The sequence below is a fragment of the Nanorana parkeri genome, unplaced genomic scaffold, assembly GCF_000935625.1.
Source record: "Nanorana parkeri isolate BGI_ZX_2015 unplaced genomic scaffold, ASM93562v1 scaffold1492, whole genome shotgun sequence".
Taxonomy (NCBI): Eukaryota; Metazoa; Chordata; class Amphibia; order Anura; family Dicroglossidae; genus Nanorana; species Nanorana parkeri.
The window spans coordinates 218,585-237,914 of NW_017307760.1; the positions used below are offsets into that span (position 1 = coordinate 218,585).

General features: G+C 43.9%; 1 protein-coding gene across 1 annotated transcript in view; it reads left to right on the forward strand.

Annotated features, from left to right (window-relative positions):
- The first annotated feature begins 8,662 nt into the window (after positions 1 to 8,662).
- Positions 8,663 to 19,330, forward strand: part of RAB27B (RAB27B, member RAS oncogene family) — a 95,609-nt gene continuing 84,941 nt past the window's right edge. The window contains exon 1 of the mRNA XM_018570270.1: positions 8,663 to 8,704. The gene's annotated coding sequence lies outside the window, so the exon portion shown is untranslated. The remainder of the gene's footprint in view (positions 8,705 to 19,330) is intronic.

The following is a 19,330-nucleotide window of genomic DNA, read 5'->3' on the forward strand; positions in this document are numbered from 1 at the left end:
AGGGTTACATTTTCACATTCCTGGAGTTCCTCTTTAACCCTTTCATGACCGAGGCTTTTTTTTGCACCCATGTTATAATCCACATTTTATATATATAATCCCCCTATGTGATATCAGATGGTGGTGACAGGTACTCTTTAAGTAGATGCTGGGGTCCAAAAGACCTCTAGTATCACCTTTACACTTTAAATAAGCTATTGAAGTGCAGATCGCACTTCAATAGCTTATTGATGGGCTTCAGGAGCTCGCGGTATACTGCGGCGTCTCAGTATACCACAAGCGGTAGCTCGCCGTATACTGAGCTTAGGGTGACGGGAGGACGCTAGTTTGTGTCCTCCCGTTACCCTAAGGAGAACTATGGGGAAAAGCCCTAACCCCATAGTTCTCCTTTAAAGAAAATAGATAAAGTAAGCTGGTGCACAAGCTTAGAGCAAGCCCCCTGCTGGCAGCAAGTGGTAAATGAGAATAATGCATGTATGAGATATTTTTCATGTAGGAGAAATTCTTGTAATATAGTATTACCATCTCCTTTACTACTTCTGCTGGGCAGCAGTGGTGTCATGTGGATACAAGCTGAAAACGGTAATTTTGACGTCCTGTTAACGTAGGCTTCTTGCCAGCACATAATTATAGCTGACATTCCATTGACGCTCTCAGGGAAAGTTCACATCTAGCTTCATGACTCTCAGACATTCTCGCTTTCCTCGTGGCATATTTTGACTCTGACACTTTCATTTTAGCCCCATAATTTACAAATCTATCTAAGTATTTACTGATGACTAATCGGTGTCGGGTTTACTCGGCATGGTAAGTAGGAAATCCTCAGTTTTGATCGTGTTATTCCCTTAGTCTTAACGTGTTTAAAGAATAAATGTAGTGTGAATGAAATAATAATCTGGCTAATGTAATTCTCAACACTGCATAGTCCTTCTGTCTCTGAAAAGAAAGAATAAAACACGTTGGTATGTGTTGAAAAAAGTACGGCATGCTGTGTTCTTTTTTTCAGCGCAGCGGGATGCAGCACGGAACAACCGCGTCGTACCCACTCTACCCGTAGAACTGAATGAAATGTCACTTGTGACATTTCAATAAAGCTCGAGCAAAAAAAAAAAAGACCACAGTGCAATGTGCCAGCACTGTGTCGGCCAACACACACGTTTAGCGCAGTGGCTGGTGTGAATTGTCCCTTACAGTGTTCAAGGGTTTGTAAAGTACTGACCCATATTAGAGGGGACATTTACCCTCTTTCTCCAAAAATACATCAGCATGCAGCTCTCTATGCTGATACCAAAATCATCTGCCTGTCAGTTTTTAGGTGGATCTGATCGGAAGTCCAATGTAGTCAATGGGTAGCCAGATCTAAACAGACGTGCGTCCATTTGCATCCGATTGCCCCCGACTCTGGCCAGGTCCGGAGAACCAAACGGAACAGATTGTAGCGGATCAGGGGTAATCTGATTAAATGGACGCATGTCCGTGATGACATCCATTCCAAACTGCTCCAATCAGCAGGGGATTCGTGCATGGATCCCCTGCACATCGGAACTGGCACACATGTAAAAGGGACCTTACATTAATTCAACAAACATTTTTTGCTTTTACTTACAATTACTGTTTTTCCACTTCCCGGGGTAGTAAAGCACTGGTGATGTAGCCCTGGCCTCATAGCTGCATCGTGGGAAGGCTACATCACCAGCGTGTTCCTGGGAAATCTTATCTGTAAACTGCAAAATCTCGTAAGATCTTGGGAAAAGGTATTTTTCCTCTCCTCAGATGATGTGCACCGTCACATGTTTAGGAGGCCAACCCAGAGTTCCAGAAAATATACCTAACAATTTTCTGAGATGAGAAAGAGCGACACCGTTTAGTACAAAGTATATAAGCCAACCTCCTGCCATCTCCAGTGATGTGGATCATAAAGAATACACAAAAAGTGTTTATTTTCCACCACTTATTTCCCTTTACACTGGCCTTTTAAAATAATAAATGCAACAAGTTGAAAGTTGGATAAAAGGTTAAGTGCAGTAAAACACCATTTATATATTTCTTTCTTTCTTTCTTTCTTTCTTTCTTTCTTTCTTTCTTTCTTTCTTTCTTTCTTTCTTTTTTAAGAGATATATACCCAGACCAGGGCCGGACTGGGACTAAAAATAGGCCCGGGCATTTTAGACTGAGCAGCCCAATCACGTGACCACCAACAAGCCCCACCCCTCACAACAGGGGGCAGAGCCAAACACAGAAACGCAATCGAGGGGCAGGGCCGGCCACTAGTAAGTACCGGAGGGCTACAGCTGACACACAAGCCTTGCTACAACCAATACACAAACCTTGCAAACAATGTAGGAAGCTTGCTATAGAGAATATCTGTAAAAAATAAGTCAAGGCAACTGGACTCGCTGTATTTTACTTGAAGACGTTTCACTAGTCATCCAACCAGCTTTCTCAATGCAGAAATTTCTGAATTGAGAAATCTGGTTGGATGGCCAGTGAAACGTCTTCAAGAAAAACACAGTAAGCCCAGTTGCCTTGACTTATTTTTTACAGATATTCCATGACCTGGATGAATGGGAACCTTCACAGACATATTGCTATAGAGAATCGGATCTCGCTGGCCCCCCAAACCCCCTGGCATTCTCTGCACTAAAGTAGCTAACACTCTAATTTCCCCCGCACAGTCACACACTATTATTATACATTTATAAAGCTCTGACATATACCGCAGTGCTGTACAGAGAAGTCACATCAGTCTCTGTACAGAGGAGCTTACACTCTAATGCAGAATAATACCATCAGCTATAGAGGACTAAAAATCCCACAATATGGGTGCAAGCGGTGGCCATATTGAGTGGGGCAATTTAGATGAATAATGTCCTGGATTAGTCTGACCCTAGTTCATTTTAATATTTATTAAAATCTGTAGTATGTGTATTTTTGAAATGCCGCGGGTGGCCCAGGTGCAGTACAGCCTGCTCGGCCAATCCTCTTACTTCTCAATAAGTCATGTCGTTGGAGATCTCAGAAGTTGGAACTTTCCATAGAACTTCAATAGAGCTTTTCTCCTCCTGATTACGGATGGGCTCGGGTGTGTTCGCAGCTCCACATGCCGAGCCCGCCAGGAAGCTGACAGCGTGCAGCGCCAATCACAGGTACTGAGACATTTTCGCGGTCCGCAGCTGCACAGATCGGGAAATGTCTCCGTGCCTGTGATTGGCGCTGCGCGCTGTCAGCTTTGTGGCGGGAGCACAATCGATGCGTCCAGGGAGAGTGATTGATTCCTAACCGAATGTAATCATATCACGTATCATTATATGCGGTGTGCAGGCGTTTACATGCAACTTCGTTAACTTAGGTGACAGCTGCCATTTGTAAATGCCAATCTAGGGATTTCTGTTGCAGGAAAACGCAAAATTCCTGACACAGAAATCACTAATTGCACCTAGGTGTGAATGTAGCCTATTACACTTCTTCTCCCCAACCCACCACCACAACACGTTAAAAAAAATACAACCCCTGTACATATACACACACACAACCCCGGTCCGTATGCCAGCAGCCAATGTAATAAAACTATTCGCACTGACCGCCAATGTAACAAAAGTGCTGTGCTTGAACTCCTGTCCTGGAGGTGACAGGGTCAATAAAGAGAACCTGTCACCTCCAAGAAATAATCATTAAATAAAAAGGTGATTAAAAAAGTAAAAAAAATACTAAGAAAAAAATGAGAAAAAAATAAACAAGAATAAGATAAAAAATTATAAAAAATAAAAAAGTAAACGATAAGATAAATAACAATAAAAAAATTAAGGGAAAAAAAAATTAAAAAAAATTAAAACTAACCCTGCCGCCCCTGCGAAATCTGGCCTTGGGGCAGCAGGGAGAGTAAATCCCTGAATCCCTGACCATACACATACCTTGTTCTTGCAGTCTTCTCTTCCTTAGCAGCGGGGGGGGAGGATTTGCATATGAATGAGCCATGATATTTACATATGAATGGGCCGCGGCGTATTGATATGCAAATTACCGCGGCCCATTCATATGTTAATATCTCGGCCGGTACCGGGACAGTGCAGGCTGCAGGAACAGCACCAGCAAGCTCCGGAAAGAGCACAGAGTAGAGAGGGCTGGGGGAGGAGGTGTTTCTCTGGCCTCCCCCACCAGCGCCCTCTAGTGTCTACTGTGTGGTAGTGCCGGCAGTGCTCGCTACCACACAGTAGACGCTGCTCTGCTCAGAGCCGGCCATCAGGAATAGCGGACCGGCCGAACACAATCAGGTTGATTGTGTCTGGCCCGGCCCGGCCCACCGGGCAAGTGCCCGGCTTGCCCTATGGCCAGTCCGGCCCTGACCCAGACCAAAAACGGGCACATCTGAGAGTTAAAGAGGGACAGAGGGATTTGGTTTCCAAAGAGATACAGTCCATGCAGTTGGGAGGTGTGAGGAAGTAAAGGGAGATGGATTCATCTGCCCTTAGTGATAATGGAGGGGAAAAAATAACGGATACAAAGAATAAGGAAAGCTGCAATTATATACAGCGATTACCATAACATATGACCACTGAAAGGTGAAGTGAATAACAATGATTATCTTGTTACATTGGCACCTGGAAGTGGGGGGATATACTGTATTAAGCAGCAAGTAAACATTTTGTCCCTGAAGTTGATGTGTTGGAAGCAGAAAAAATGGACAAGTGTAAGGATTTGAGGGACTCTGACAAGGGCCAAATTGTGGTTGCTGGACGACTGGGTCAGAGCAACCCCATAGCTGCAGCTTTTGGGAGATGTTCCTGGCCTGCAGTGGTGTTGAGTTCAAGGTGTTGACTTGACCTCCAAATTCTCCAGATCTCAGTCCAATTGAGCATCTGTGGGATGTGCTGGAAAAACAAGTCCAATCCATGGAAGCCTCACCTCACAACTTAAAGGATCTGCTACTGATGGCTTGGTGCCAGATACCACAGCATACCTTCAGAGGCTAGTGGAGTCCATGCCCTGACGGGTGAAGTGGCAAAAGGGGGACCTATTCAATGTTAGGTGGGTGGTTCTACTGTTTTGGCTGATCGGTGTATAAACATCTATTTGTAGATTGCCATTAATAAACATTTCTAAAGGTGCCTTTGTTGACATTTTTTAAATATGGGTGAAGTTCCTCTGTAACATTTAAACCTCCCTCTGCTCCTTTAGATCATATCCCAGCATTATTTTGTTTTCCTTTACTTTGTTCCTGTAGCAAGAATCAGATGTTATTAATCCATGTGGTATCATCACCAGGCTTGTAAAAGCATCATGCAGATATTTCCCCCAAGAGAGTCTATTTATGGCCTTGACCTATATCGTACCACCTGTGGACTGGACCATTGTTTCAACTTTCCTTGTGTTCGTTCCTTACCTATAGCATGCCTTTGCTGACTATTTATTGCTAAGATATTACTCCAGTGAGTCTTATAGGTGGCATAAATTCTTGCTTTATGATCTCTCTGACAAGGGAATATGTGCTACTTTATGTTAAGATATAAGGTGTTTAACTTTTTCTACAATAAGCCTGTACAACATACAACTTATTGTAATAAAGCCGTACCTCTGACGTTTCCTTTTCCTGTACAGTTAGGCCCGAAGCAAACAAAATTGGCGGAGGGCGTACATGACTTAGTGAAAAGGGTAAACAAGGAATAAAGAGTTAATTAAGGGATGGGTTAACAGGGCAGGGTCACTTACCTAATTGGTCAGTTTCAAAGTTCGGGCGGAGTCTTTGTAGTGGTCTGAGGAGGAGGGTCTCACTGGAGTTAGTCGGAGATCATCGGATGAAGGAACTTCCCACCAACCCGCCCTGTAAATTGGTGTTTGTGGTCAGTTACTGTCATAGCAGTGTTGGCATTTTTGGTTTGTTTTGTAGGCACAGAACATATGTGATGGTGGTTAATGTTTGGGGACCTGTCTTGGTGTGAGTCCTCAAGTCATGGTGATATATGGTAGTTGAACAGGCAATTGAGATATGGATGTGTCTGCGGTCAATGTGCAGATTGTCCCCGAGGCGATCTGTTGCGGCTGGGGGCCTAACTGATTCAAGGTGTTCCGTAGAGACACCATATCTGGTAATAATTAAGGCCTTCAAAAGACCTTAAAAAATCTCATGCTTCATTTTTCAGTTCTGTTAAGTTTATTATTGTTATTTTTGTATAATAAAAGTCTGCTATGGCCATTCAACTCCATCAAAAAGTGTGGTCTAGTTTTATTGGGTTGAAGAGGGGAGGTTGGTGGTTCTAGTAGTCTTTGTATCAACGGAATTGGGACATCGGTTGTAAATTAATCATGCACTCTTCTAAAATGTTCATTCAAAATTCAAGTTTTAAAACTTTTTGCAGGGGCAGCTACTAGGAGGAGGGATCAGCATGGTGTTCTCTTGACATACGCACATTTTCCAAGAGCATTTTCCCCATACACAGTATATGGGCAGCCTCTTGGGAGTTAAGCCAGCACCACTGTATTGGTGGGACAGAAATGAATGATGGGATGTGGAGAGGGGTGTACATGGTGAAGTTCTGTAGTCCAGATAAGGAAAACCTTTTTTGGGAAAATTCAACAAATAGTATATGTAATTGTATTTTGTTCTGATCGGTCATGATGCTTTAAGGATCGGTCATGATGACATGATCGGGCATAGTTCTGATCGGTCATGGTGCTTTTTTTTTTAGTTTCAAAACGTTTTTTATTTTTCCAGTAAAGTACTTGTTAAACGATACACTGACACGAACATCGTGCGTGTGCGTACATAGTGATGTAGACATTGGCATTGCTATACAACAGTTGTACCGACAGTAGACATGGCATACTTTTAGCAATCGCCCAGTTATGACTTAATTAGGGTGGGGACTGACACTCGCGGGGCTACCGCAGCCGCAGTCAGGAACATACAAGGAGGGAGAAAAAGCTAGAATAGGCGTGTGTCAAAGGTTGGTGGCAGGAAGTGTTTCACCCGGGGTTCCCATAGCTTTTCAAACTTAGGCATTTGATCAGTAAGGCGCGCTGAGAGCTTTTCATGGGGGTCATGATGCTTTAAAGGAGAACTAAGAGGTGAGTGAAAATCACTCAGCCTCATACTTCTAGCCGACTTGTGACACTGAACCTGTCAAAGGTCGGCTCAATAGATCGGGAAGTGAGCGAACACATACCGTCGCTCGCTCACTTCTTGATCTATCCCTGCAGAGAGCCGTGACTGTCACTCACGGCTCCCTGCAGGAATTCCCCCTCCCCCGTCCGATCCCCCAGCGCTGACTGGCGGAACGGACCGGGAGGGGGCGGGGACAGCTGGCTCTGCCTCTAGATCGGCAGAGCCAGCTGTCAATCCCGCAGCTGGGTGGATCTCGACAGCAATATCAGGCTCCGTCCCTGCTGCAGCGTCTCAGTATAACGCGAGCTGTAGCTCGCGGTATACTGAGCTTAGGGTGACGGGAGGACGCTAGTTTGTGTCCTCCCGTTACCCTTAGGAGAACTATGAGGAAAAGCCCTGACCCCATAGTTCTCCTTTAAGGAAATTATCATTTGTGATTTCAAAAATGTTTGGCCATGGAGAATTTCTTTCCATCATGCTAGGAGATCATTTTATTTTACCATTTACCATTAGTGATCAGCAGGTGTGCTCTCTTTGGTGATTCTGTTACTGGTGAGCTGCTGCAAATTACAAGAATCCCTAATGTGATGTGACCCTAAGCAGCTTGAATAGCATCATACTGTGCATTTAATTTGTATGTTTATGCAATGTCTATGTATGCTACCATATTTCCCCTTAGTTGTGTCACCATTCAAAAGTATGCAAAACCTCGAGGCACCTCCGTCTAAAATGTAAAAAACGCAAAGGTAAAAGATGGCATGTAATTTCCCCCAAAATCTATACCAGACCCTCATCCTAAATAGGGGTCTGGTATGGATTTATGGGGTAAAAATGATTTGGTCATCCCCCTTCACAGCAGAGTTCTCCTCTTTCACATCAGGATCCCCCTTCTCACCAGAGTCACCCTCTTCATATCAGGAGCTTCCCTTTACATGACAGTCCTCAGTCCCCCCTTCATATTAGACCTACCTCATAATCTTTACAACAGTGCATCTAAGGCAGCATGGCAGAGGGCAGGATGTGGAGCAGGTCTGAACAGAGGTGGACTTTTGTCCGCTTCTGAAGGCTTGGGGAGGTCCTGGATGCAGCCTGCCATAGATTAGTGTCATGTATTTCCATGGTTCTTGTGGCCCGCTCATGTGCACCATGAAAATGCATGACACTGTGCAAACATTTTAAGGCACCCCTGACAAAACTGGAAGGCACCCTAGGGTGCTGCGGTACCATGGATGGGAATAGAAAGGCCTATGGTTTCACGTAGGAACATACCCTAGCATTTATGTCCACACAGGTAAGCCAATCTCCTTGTTCTAAACAGCTTACCACACTCCTTGGTGTTTATATTAAGATGACTGAGATACCCATGTGGCCATAAATGCTGGGGTATGTGCCTGACACTCTAGAACTGAAGAACATGCTTGGATAATGTTAAACGTCTTCAGCCTTACAGAAGAAGACCAATTGGATGTGACCAACCACTACCAGCTATACCATAATCTGTATAAATAAGAACCTTCACAGACATTCTCTAATGATATTCTATTTTGAATTTGCAGATTCACAGAAGGGTGTTGCTCTCCTCCACTGTGAGGTGAAGTCTCAAAGGTAAGTGATTTCTCTATACAAACACTGAAGTTGACTAGTCTGTAAATGTCATCATTTTCATATGATTGTTGGTGTCTTCTGGACTCATTGTTCAGGCACTCCAAGTAGATGCATTTGTAGCGCCTTTCGTGCTATGTCTGGGCACCCACTGTAAAATATGGCTGACATTTAAAGGGGTGTCCAGAAGAAATAGATATTCCTTGTCACTTTGTGAGCCCACTGTGTAATAACATAGACTGTCTGATTTATAAACCAGGGAGACTGCAGTTTTGTTTTGAATGTAATGTAATGTATGCTTGCTGAATAAGTCATTTCATATTTTCATGTTGATCCAATTAAATCTTTTGTTCAATTTTTAATAAGCTGGCAGCTATTATTACAGTCATTGCCAAGAAAATAAAAAATTGTTTTCTTATCAGCCATGATCTTCATAAGCTCCATGCAACAGCAGAATGAGCTGTTTTACCTGCCGAAGCATTTGTAATTTTGTCCAACCAGTCTGAAGATTTCAAAAACACAGGCCTGTGGGACAACACAGCCATTGTCCAGCAGTTAAAGTGACACAAAACTCAGGAATTAAAAATTGAAATGCTTACAAAGTACCTTAACTATTAAAAAAAATCTTATTTATGTATCACTCGGCTCAAATTATCTCTGAATTGGTGCCGAGACAGTCCTTCCTTCTGGAGGGTGGCTACTTTTCTTCCCCAAGGTCCCTGTGTGTGTTGTAAAGTAGTCACCGCTCCAAGCTCACTCCTGTGATGGACTACAATCTCATGTTTACTTTTCTAATTTGTATTGAGCTTGTAGTCCATCAGATGAGTGGTCTTGGAGTGGTGGCTACTAAGGATGGGCTCGAGCGTGTTCGCAGCTCCACGTGCCGAGCTCGCCAGGAAGCTGACAGCGCGCAGCGCCAATCACAGGTACTGAGGCATTGTCCGCAGCTGCAGAGATTGGGAAATGGGGAGGAGAGAGGCGGATGTCCGTTCGCCGATCTCTTTCCCGTTCTATGGGACTGGAAGGCGGATTGCATCACTTCCGGTCCCTGAGCTGTCGTTGCTTGGCTCCTGAAGCTGAGCAACAAGCTATTGAAGTGCGATCTGCACTTTAATAGCTCATTTAAAGTGGAAAGGTGACACTAGGGGTCTTTTGAACCTGTCACCACCAATATGCTATCACATGGGGGGCTTGTAACCACCCTATGTGATAGCAATTCAAGTAAAGTTAAAAAAACAGTTTAAAAAAATATTATATAAAATATTAAACGCACAGAATATTGGCACCTGATATGGGCTTTCTGTGTCAGCTCCGGGAGCCTGACAGGTTCACTTTAAATAGTGAAAAGATTTTATTTTTCAGTTAATATGATATCTGAAACATGTATAATTCTCATGGAGACAGCTGGACGTGCAATATTTCTTGAACTCGTCACAATTCCGTCTGTAGCAAGGCATGGACAGGCCAGTCTGGATTATAACAAAACACACAAGATTCAGAAGATTTTTTTTCCATCAGGCAAAAAGAGGGCTTGTTTGTGTTCTGTGTGATATAGCTGGTGACTGCACAGATGCCCCAAGGTCGGGGGAACCTTTTAAACTCGACAGGCGCTGGAATACGAGGCACATGACGCAAGAAGCAGAGAAGAGATTTCACATGACCGGAGCTTTTCTATGGTTTAAACTGTTCACATCAAACTAGCTGTCCACCTTCATTTGTCAATACGCAAGTCATTAGGAAAGCAGCCACGGCGTTTAGCTGAATTTCTGTGCAGAGAGGCTTGTGACCCAGACATCCCTATCAGACAGCACTGCCAGGTTCTAGATCTCAACGACAGCAGCGCAACATAGTCAAGAACACACCCCCAGCCTGCTGATTGGACTTTGAAGGAGCAGCTGACTGCTGAGTTCATTCCTCAGCCCTCTGCTCATTCTTCCTGTCAGAGGCGTAACTAGAAATCACAGGGCCCCATAGCAAAATTTTGTGTGGGGCCCCGTGACTTCTAGTTGTGCCCCTGGCAGAGCCCACTTGAGATCCCACGCAGCCCACCTGAGGGTGACCCTGCAGAGCCCACCATAACGGGTCCGACTCCTTCTCCGTCACCGGGCCCCGCCTCCTCCTCTGCTGCCGACCACGGGCCCCGCCTCCTCCTCCACTGCCGAGTCCAGCCTGCTCCACCGCCGCTGCTGGATCTCATTAACTCCGCAGCGGCTGTGGAGAAGAATGCGCTTCTGCACAGATCACTGTCAGTGATCTGAACAGCAGCACATTCTTCTTGAAAGCCACCAGCATAAGATAACGCCCCCTTCATCAGATCATCATCATGATTGCTGCACAGCCGTGTCTGTGTGCCAGCAAGGAAGACTGTGTGATGACGCGTTTCAGGGGTCACGCCCCCTTCATCAGATCGTCATCACCTGATAAAGGGGGCGTGAACCCGGAAACGCGCCATCACACAGTCTTCCTTGCTGGCACACAGACACGGCTGTGCAGCAATCGCAGGCATCTTCTTTGGTCCATGTACTTACTCTTCATACTGTAATCATGTCGACCTTTGTGAGTATGTTTCACATTCACTTTTGCTTTTGTTCTTAATAAATTTGTCTGCACCAGGAAAAGGCGCCCCTTGTTTGTGTTTTTTCCCTACTGTTTGTACATGTGCAATACATCAGAGCCTGATTGACTGCTATCTCTCTGTACTCATGTAAAAACGGGGTAACAGGGTGCAGATGTCAAGAAACGAATCTGGTAATTATAGCTGCATTTAATCAGTTTCAATGACGTCATAACTACATTAACCACTTGAAGGCCGAGGTGTCAAACCCCTCTTCTGTCCCGGCCATTTTTCAGTATTTAGCGCTGAGGTAATTTGACATTTATTCCGTCATGCAGCGCTGTACCCAAATCAAGGTTATACCTTTTTTTTGGGACAGATAGAGCTTTCTTTTGGTGGTATTTAATCACCACTGAGGGGGTTTTTATTTTTTTTTACACTATATAAAGAAAAAAGTACCAAAAACTTTAATAATAAAAAAACAACCTGTTTTCCCTGTCATGATATGAAACGTTGCACACATTGCAAATTAATAATCTTTCTTTATACATTTAGGACAAAATGTATTATGCTACATGTCTTTGGTCATGTTGGCTAAATAGACACCAAACAAGTCAAGCCTTAAAATCGCGTGCGTCCATGAAATCGCAAAAAAAAACTACCATACCCAAAATTGCTCATAGGCAACGCTTTAAGAGCTTTTACTGATTATGGGTTTAGAGATAACAGTGATAGATGGCCCTAGAATTATTGTTCTCACTCAGACGTTCACGGTGATATGTAATATGTGTGGCACAATCTTTGTTTTCCCACGTAGGCTCACCCGACTGTGTGTGTGTGTGTGTACGTGGGGGTGGGGAAATTTAAAATAGTTATTGTTTTTTTAATTTTTCTTATGTGATTATTTGTTAAACTTTGTTTTATACTAAACTTTATTGCTATCACATAGGGTGCTAACAAGCTCCCAATGTGATAGCACAGACACAGTGACAGATCCTCTTTATGGAGACATCAGGGGTCAGTTAGACCCCTAATTAGTGGCGTAACAATCGCCACAGCGACCCAGGCGGCCGCTATGGAACCCGGGCACAGGGGGGCCCGGCCAGGGCATCCCTCTGATGCCGTGTGGGCCGCCTGGGTCACTATAGCATGTAATGGTGCTGGCTGTCAACTAATGTCACCTTGGGACCCAAGAGAAGCTGATGAAGCACAGATCTGCTTCATCAGCTTCTTTTCTGGCTAGAGCAGCTGGAGAAATTACACATTGAAGCCGGACGTGATGTAATACACTTCACTTCTGCTTTCCGTGATTGGAGGGGGAGATCAGCTGCTGGAAGTGTGCTGAGCTCCCTCTGCTCTAGGTACAGAGAGCTGCCATGCCAGTATAGCAGATTTGGCGGCAGCAGAGCGGGGGGTGGGGAGGGGGGGGGGGGGCACACCTCCCCAGCACTGTAGCAGCAGTTGGGCAGCTTTATAGCCGGCTGTTTAAAATGTTCAAAATGAGCGGGGAAAGGACGTTTATAAACACCCAACCAACGTCAAGAGTGAGCCTTCCAGCCTTTGATTACAATGGCCGTACGGCAAGTGGTTAACATGGGTGGGTTCCATTTAAGAGATGAGGTAGGTATTATGCCGGCGAAATAGACCGAGATTTTTCAAGCCGTTGACTGATTAATCCCTTTGTTTTATATTAAATGTTTGATGCAACTAAAATGTTTAATTTTCCAGCAAAGCTTTAACACTCTCTCTCATTGTCAAAGGCTGTCCTCGCTGTACATATCAGGAGCTCTGAACAGCTTAGAGATCTCCTAAAGTACTAACAAAATCACACAGATTAAAGAAAAAAGAAAAATCGCCGTGCCTGGAGTCGGGCTTAGGATTTCAGTGTCGGGGGAACAGTTTTGCTTTCTATATAGGAAATAATTGGCGGTCTTTATAAATATCACTTTGCAGCTGGTTCATTTGTGCAAATGTCTGGATGGCCGCCCGGTTCAAATGACCTAAGTAAACCATTGTGAATCATTTCTCTGCGATTGACAGGGAGTTTGAGAATGTTTTAGTATTCCCTGCAGTGCATATGGTTCATGCAACATTGGATTTGTAATGAAATGGGATGTGTTGTTCCCTCAGGAGACACGCCGGAGTTGTCAGTGACATTTGTTAAAACGCTCTTTCATTTTTCTGGCTCGGAATTTTTACTTTGAGGATTTCAGAAGTTAACATTGTTTTACGTGTGGTTTTTACATTTTACCAAACCTGTATCTCAGACTCCACTGTACGCATTGACATCGTTTATATCAAGCTCCTACCAAAATAGTTTTCTTTTCCCAATTTGAGTGGAGCGGGCAGCAATGGATGCCCATCTGGATCCTTACTTCTGTCCAGGCGGTATGTATATTGACCTCATACTATGAGGCTAGGTTCACACCTGGGCGTTTCAGATGCAAGGCTGTTTTCGATCGTGCCACTGTTCATTGTAAACCGCGCGTTTTTCAATGCATAAAGATGTCTTTGGGACCCAAACCGCGCTACAACTGCCCAAAAATGGCTCCTGCACCTTTTCGTGTGACAGGCGATTTCGGTCGCGTGACAAACCGCAAAGGTGTGAGCAGCCTCCATTGACTTCAATGTGAATCTGTGATTTGTGCGATATTGCGCAACTCAAACTGCGCGATAAATCGCCTACGTGTGCACTGGCCCTTAAAGAGAAGTTAGTGCTAGCAAGCAGTAGATATATGCAAATACGTAAAAACATTAAAAAAACTAAAAAGTTACCAAATAGGTAACAACTTACCTGTTTATCTGGTTCATTTGTGCAAATGTCTGGATGGCCGCCCGGTTCAAATGACCTAAGTAAACCATTGTGAATCATTTCTCTGCGATTGACAGGGAGTTTGAAGAATCCCTTCTGAATATCTGAAGATTCTCGAGCAGCCCTGAAGGATCATGGGGTGGGTGCAGGTGCAGTAGAGATCTTTAGCCAGGAGAAGAGGAGAGACACCGGCTAAGTCAATGCATGCAGCCCAGCAGCGTGCGCTCGCTCAGACACCGCGGGGCCAGTGGCGTAGCAATAGCCATAGCAGCACATGTGGCTGCTATGGGGCCTGGGAGAGGAAGGGGGCCCCAGTAAGGATTGCAGAAGTCGCTGCCGACACTGACATTATTAATTAAGAAGAGCTGACATCAGATGTACATGGGGGGATTATTCAGGCAGCTCTCCTGCTACCTGACTTAAATATCATAGACAGTAAGGAGGTTGCTGGGAGCCCCATAAAAAATTATCTATGGGGCCCCACGATCTGTGGTTATGCCCCTGGGGCACAGGAGACACAGCAGTCAGCACTGGATCAGAGACCGAGACCAGCACTGGAGCGACTCCTGAAAACTACCGGAAGGAAGATGATGATCGGATCAAGAGATGTCATTTAAGGTAAGTCCTTACACCAGCATTGAGGGGGGAATGTCACTTTAAAGCTGCACTCCAGGCAGATATAAAAGACACATTAGTTAAGCTCTGTGTTCATTAATACATCGTTAAATATGTTTTTAAATTACAAGCTATGTGCCTTTTCCAGTGCACTGCAATGCACATATGTGCTGTGCTGTGTGTTGTAGTGCGCTGGAACCCAAGCATGTTGATGCATAGCGCATTGAGGTGCCATTAAAAAAAATGCACTGCCGTTTGTTTACAAATGCGCATTTGGTAAATTTTAGGTAAAGCATATGAAGTGCTACCTAACTACAACAGAGAAAAAGCAAGTCTCTTGCTCTGGCAGATAGGGCTGTTTTTGTGGGGCACAGCGCCATTGGTCCAAGCGGTCCAATCAAAAACAAGAAAAGAAAAAATACACTGAGGCCATCGATCTCAATGCCTCAGCAGTGACGAGCAAGTGAGGGACAGGGAGGCTCCTCCCTGTCTCCTCCCTTCCTCCTCCCTCCCTCCTTCACACTAATAATGTTATGGCTGATCGGTGTACATTGGTGGGCAGTGGAAAACTGCCCTCTTGCACAAGTGGTCACTGTAGGTAGGAGATGAATTTGCTGCTGTTTACTGCTCAAGGAACCCCAAGCAACCTCAGAAGGAACTGTAGAGTTCCACAGAACCCTGGTTGAAAAAAAAATAGATCGAAGGTGTTTAAAAATTGGTATTATTCTTCAAACCTTGTATGAAACTTTAATGCTGTTTCTGGACATCTTTGGGGGTTTCTTGATCTGAATTATATTTTCTAATACTTAGTCAGCAAACCGTGGAGTTGTAATAAAATTATACCAATTTATATCAGCCCTGTAATTTGTTCCTTATATATCTGGCAAACGCATTCATTTGGCCCATTTTGGGATGTGTGGGCAAAAATATAACTCCTGATACTTGGTAAGTGCAGTTCCTGAATTATTAGCATTGATTTTTCTTTGGAGTGTGAAATATATATTATTTCATTGATCCGATTTTGATTTGTTGTAAAAGAACTCTTGTAAAATACAGTTATTTGGCATTATATTTTGGGAATGTTCTGAAAAGGAGTGCTTATTTCAGCACCTGGAAGTGCTTATAGAACAGTAGAACATATTTCAGGTTTCAGTTAGAAGATTTTGCTTCCATGGAGAAATAAAAATAAAATATGAAACTAGAGAGTTTAGTACAGATTTGGATGTAGGAGAATGTAGGTGTATTCCAGAAGATGCCAGAGATGAGGGATAACCTTGCAGTGATGACTCAGATAAGGTAAGATAAACAGCAGGCGCATGTAGGAGGATATTACAGCATAGCCTTATAGTGTAAAAAAATATATGGTTAAAATACAACTAAAAGGCTCCTGTAATGCAGTCTAAACAAGTCCCAAATCCAGTTATTATGTGGTCTACAAACCTCATAAAGTAAACAACAAAATGGCTTTACCTTCCCTGACTGAGACAAATTCGCCTTCATTTGTGTCTCACACGTTCCCCCTTCCAGACACTGCAACTCACAGTGGGAGGGTTTCGGCCACAGAGGTAGTACTGTCAATCCAGACAGGACTAGCTGTGGCAAGGCCAGACACCTAATTGCCAAATCACATATGCATGCTGCATTGAAATATAAATACATAGGTTTGTCACTCTAAATACCCCTGGAGGCTACCCCTCCACGTTATCAATATGTCTTCAACGACGTATATAAATAATTAGCCACCTGATTGGTATATTCATTTGTACAAACATTGAGTTGGCAGGTAGGGATCACCCATTTAATTCTGGATGCATTTAGCAGTTTTGGAAAATGTCTTCTTCAGGGCAAGCATTAAAGGAGAGCTATGAGGTGAGTGAAAATGAAACTGTCACACGTCGGCTCAATAGATCGGGAAGTGAGGGAACACATACCGTCGCTCGCTCACTTCTCGATCATCTCCTTGCAGAGAGCGGTGACTGTCAGTCACGGCTCCATGTAGGGATTCCCCCCTGCCTGCTCCAATCCTCTAGCGCTGACTGAAGGAACGGACGGGGGAGGGGGCGGGCACAGCTGGCTCTGCCTCTAGATAGGCAGAGCCAGCTGTCACTCACGCAGCTGGGTGGATCTCGACAGCATTGTCGGAATCCGTCCCAGCTGCGGCAGTCTCAGTTTACCGCGATCGGTCACTCGCGATATACTGAGGTTTGGGTCACGGGGAGGACGACAGTATATGTTCTCCCATGACCCTCACGAGAACTATGGGGAAAAACACTTACCCCATAGTTCTCTTTTAAGTCTATCTGTAATATTACATACATTGGCTTGTTTATACAGAGATGTATACTGTATATAAAATTCAATTTGATATATGACCAAAATCTACTTACATCCAGAATATTAAAATAAAAAAATGAATGGCATCAATGTTGTCTCAACTCCATCCCTACCATTCAGTTCCCAAAGGGAGGAAAAGGGGACTGTAGTCAGGGAATCCACGGCATGCCACATGAAGTACTTAACTTAATCTATTGAAGTACTCACTGCTTAATACATCATCATTGTGGTTATAGCAACCCGTTAAACCCACAATATGGATTGACCAGCAAATGTGATACATATGATATATTCCATAATATGATTTCTACTTTAATATAATATATCCAATGACTCATATTACTTATAAATAGCATATAACCATATTGCAGTGGCATTGCTATGCTAGTAGCATTGCATAACTAAGCGATGCACTGATACCGCTACCAGTATCGTTATCGGTGCAGATGCTGAGCATTTCCATGAGTACCCGTACTCATGGAAATGCTCTGATATTGATAACCAATACCTCTGCTTTAAATTTTCAAATTGAAGTGGCTGCCTTAGGTCCTGCGCTTTCTGGGGACCTTGCAGCAGTCTTCTTACGAACCACGTGGTGCCTGTTTACAGCGCTTCTGCCAGCCCCCACTTCTCCCCCTCCTGAAGCCTTCTGCACATCTTCCCCTCCTGAGGCCCTCTGCCCAAGACATTATGCCGGCACCCCGGAGCAGAGCAGCAGCACAGAGCATGTAAAAATACATATACTAATATATATATATATATAACCCGCCCCAAGATGTTTTGCGGCCGCCCGAGAATTTTCACATTTTCGGACAGGAGCGCGCAGGGAAGACACAGGCAAGTTTAAATCGCTTTTAACGCGTGTTTTTTTGTTGTTTTCTTTTTACACTTATTGCATATACAGTATCTACTGCTTGCTGGCATTAGATATATGCAAAAACACTGGAGGGTTTATTAACCCTTTAATGAGAGGAACCAAGTCTGTGCTGTGGGTACCTCTCTCCACCTTTACTTTCAAATTGTTCAGAGTAGTTTGCAGTCTGCTCCAAAGAAACATCTAGACAGGTAAGAAATATTAAAAATATATATATTTTTTAGGCATGCTGTGTGAATGGGAACACATCATATAATATAAAGTGGTGTTTTCATACATTTGACTGCAAAAGTAGAATTACGCATTCAGGCCCCATTCACACTGAGCGACATGAAAATCGCGCGACTTTGAGCGATATTGCGCGACGAGCGATATTGCGCGACTTCTTCCTATTGGGCTGTATGAAATCAGAAGCAATATCGCTCAAAATCGCTCGAAAAAAGGGTCATGTAGGAGCGACAAGCTACCAGCGACGAGCTACAAGCGATATTGAGCGATATTGAGCGACGAGATGTGAAAAGCTCCATTGAAATGTATTGGTGAAGCTACACAGAGCGATATCGCGCGGAAATATGAGTGATATCGCTGCAAAAATCGCGCGATAAATCACTCAATGTGAACGGGGCCTAAGTCAGTTGGCACTGTCAGGTAATAGTAAGCAAAACCCGATTCAAGCCAAGAGCTAAAACAATGCATGATGGTGTGAACAGATGATTAAAAATCAATAGATCACCATTATCTTTACAGCCAGTTCATGTCCACCTACACTGACTGTGTGTGAGATATATACTTCATGACTCATAATAGGATGGCTTTCCTATTAAAAGACAATAACATGACACATACTTTATCATCTGTACATATAACCGTATAATTTCCACTACAGGGAATGATCTATCCTTTAACCTTTGCGGGAGAGCTTAACCACTTGAAATGCGGGGTGTTAAACTCCCTTCCTGGCCAGGCCATTTTTCAGTATTCAGCGCTGCGGTACTTTGACTGTCATTTATTTATGCAACGCTGCACTGAAATACATTTTATACCATTTTTTGGGGACAGATAGAGCTTTCTTTTGGGGGTATTTAATCACCACTGGGGTTTTTATTTTTTACTATATAATGAAAAAAGTTTTGAAAATTTAGAGAAAAAAAAAACCTGTTTTCCCTAGGTTATGTTATAAAACATTTTTTACCCAATTTTTTGGTAAAACATAAAAGACGGGGTCACGTCGGGTAAATAGACACCAAACATGTCAAGCTTTAAAATTGCGTGCGCCCACAAAATCGCAAAAAAAAACCTACCATGCCTAAAATTGGGCATAGGCGATGTTTTAAAAGCTTTTACCACTCATCAGATTCTCAAGTTAGCTCAGGATTAAGGGTGGCGGTGTCAGGCACCCCTGAAGCTGGGGGGGGGGGGGGGGGTCCTTTTGTGGGTGTG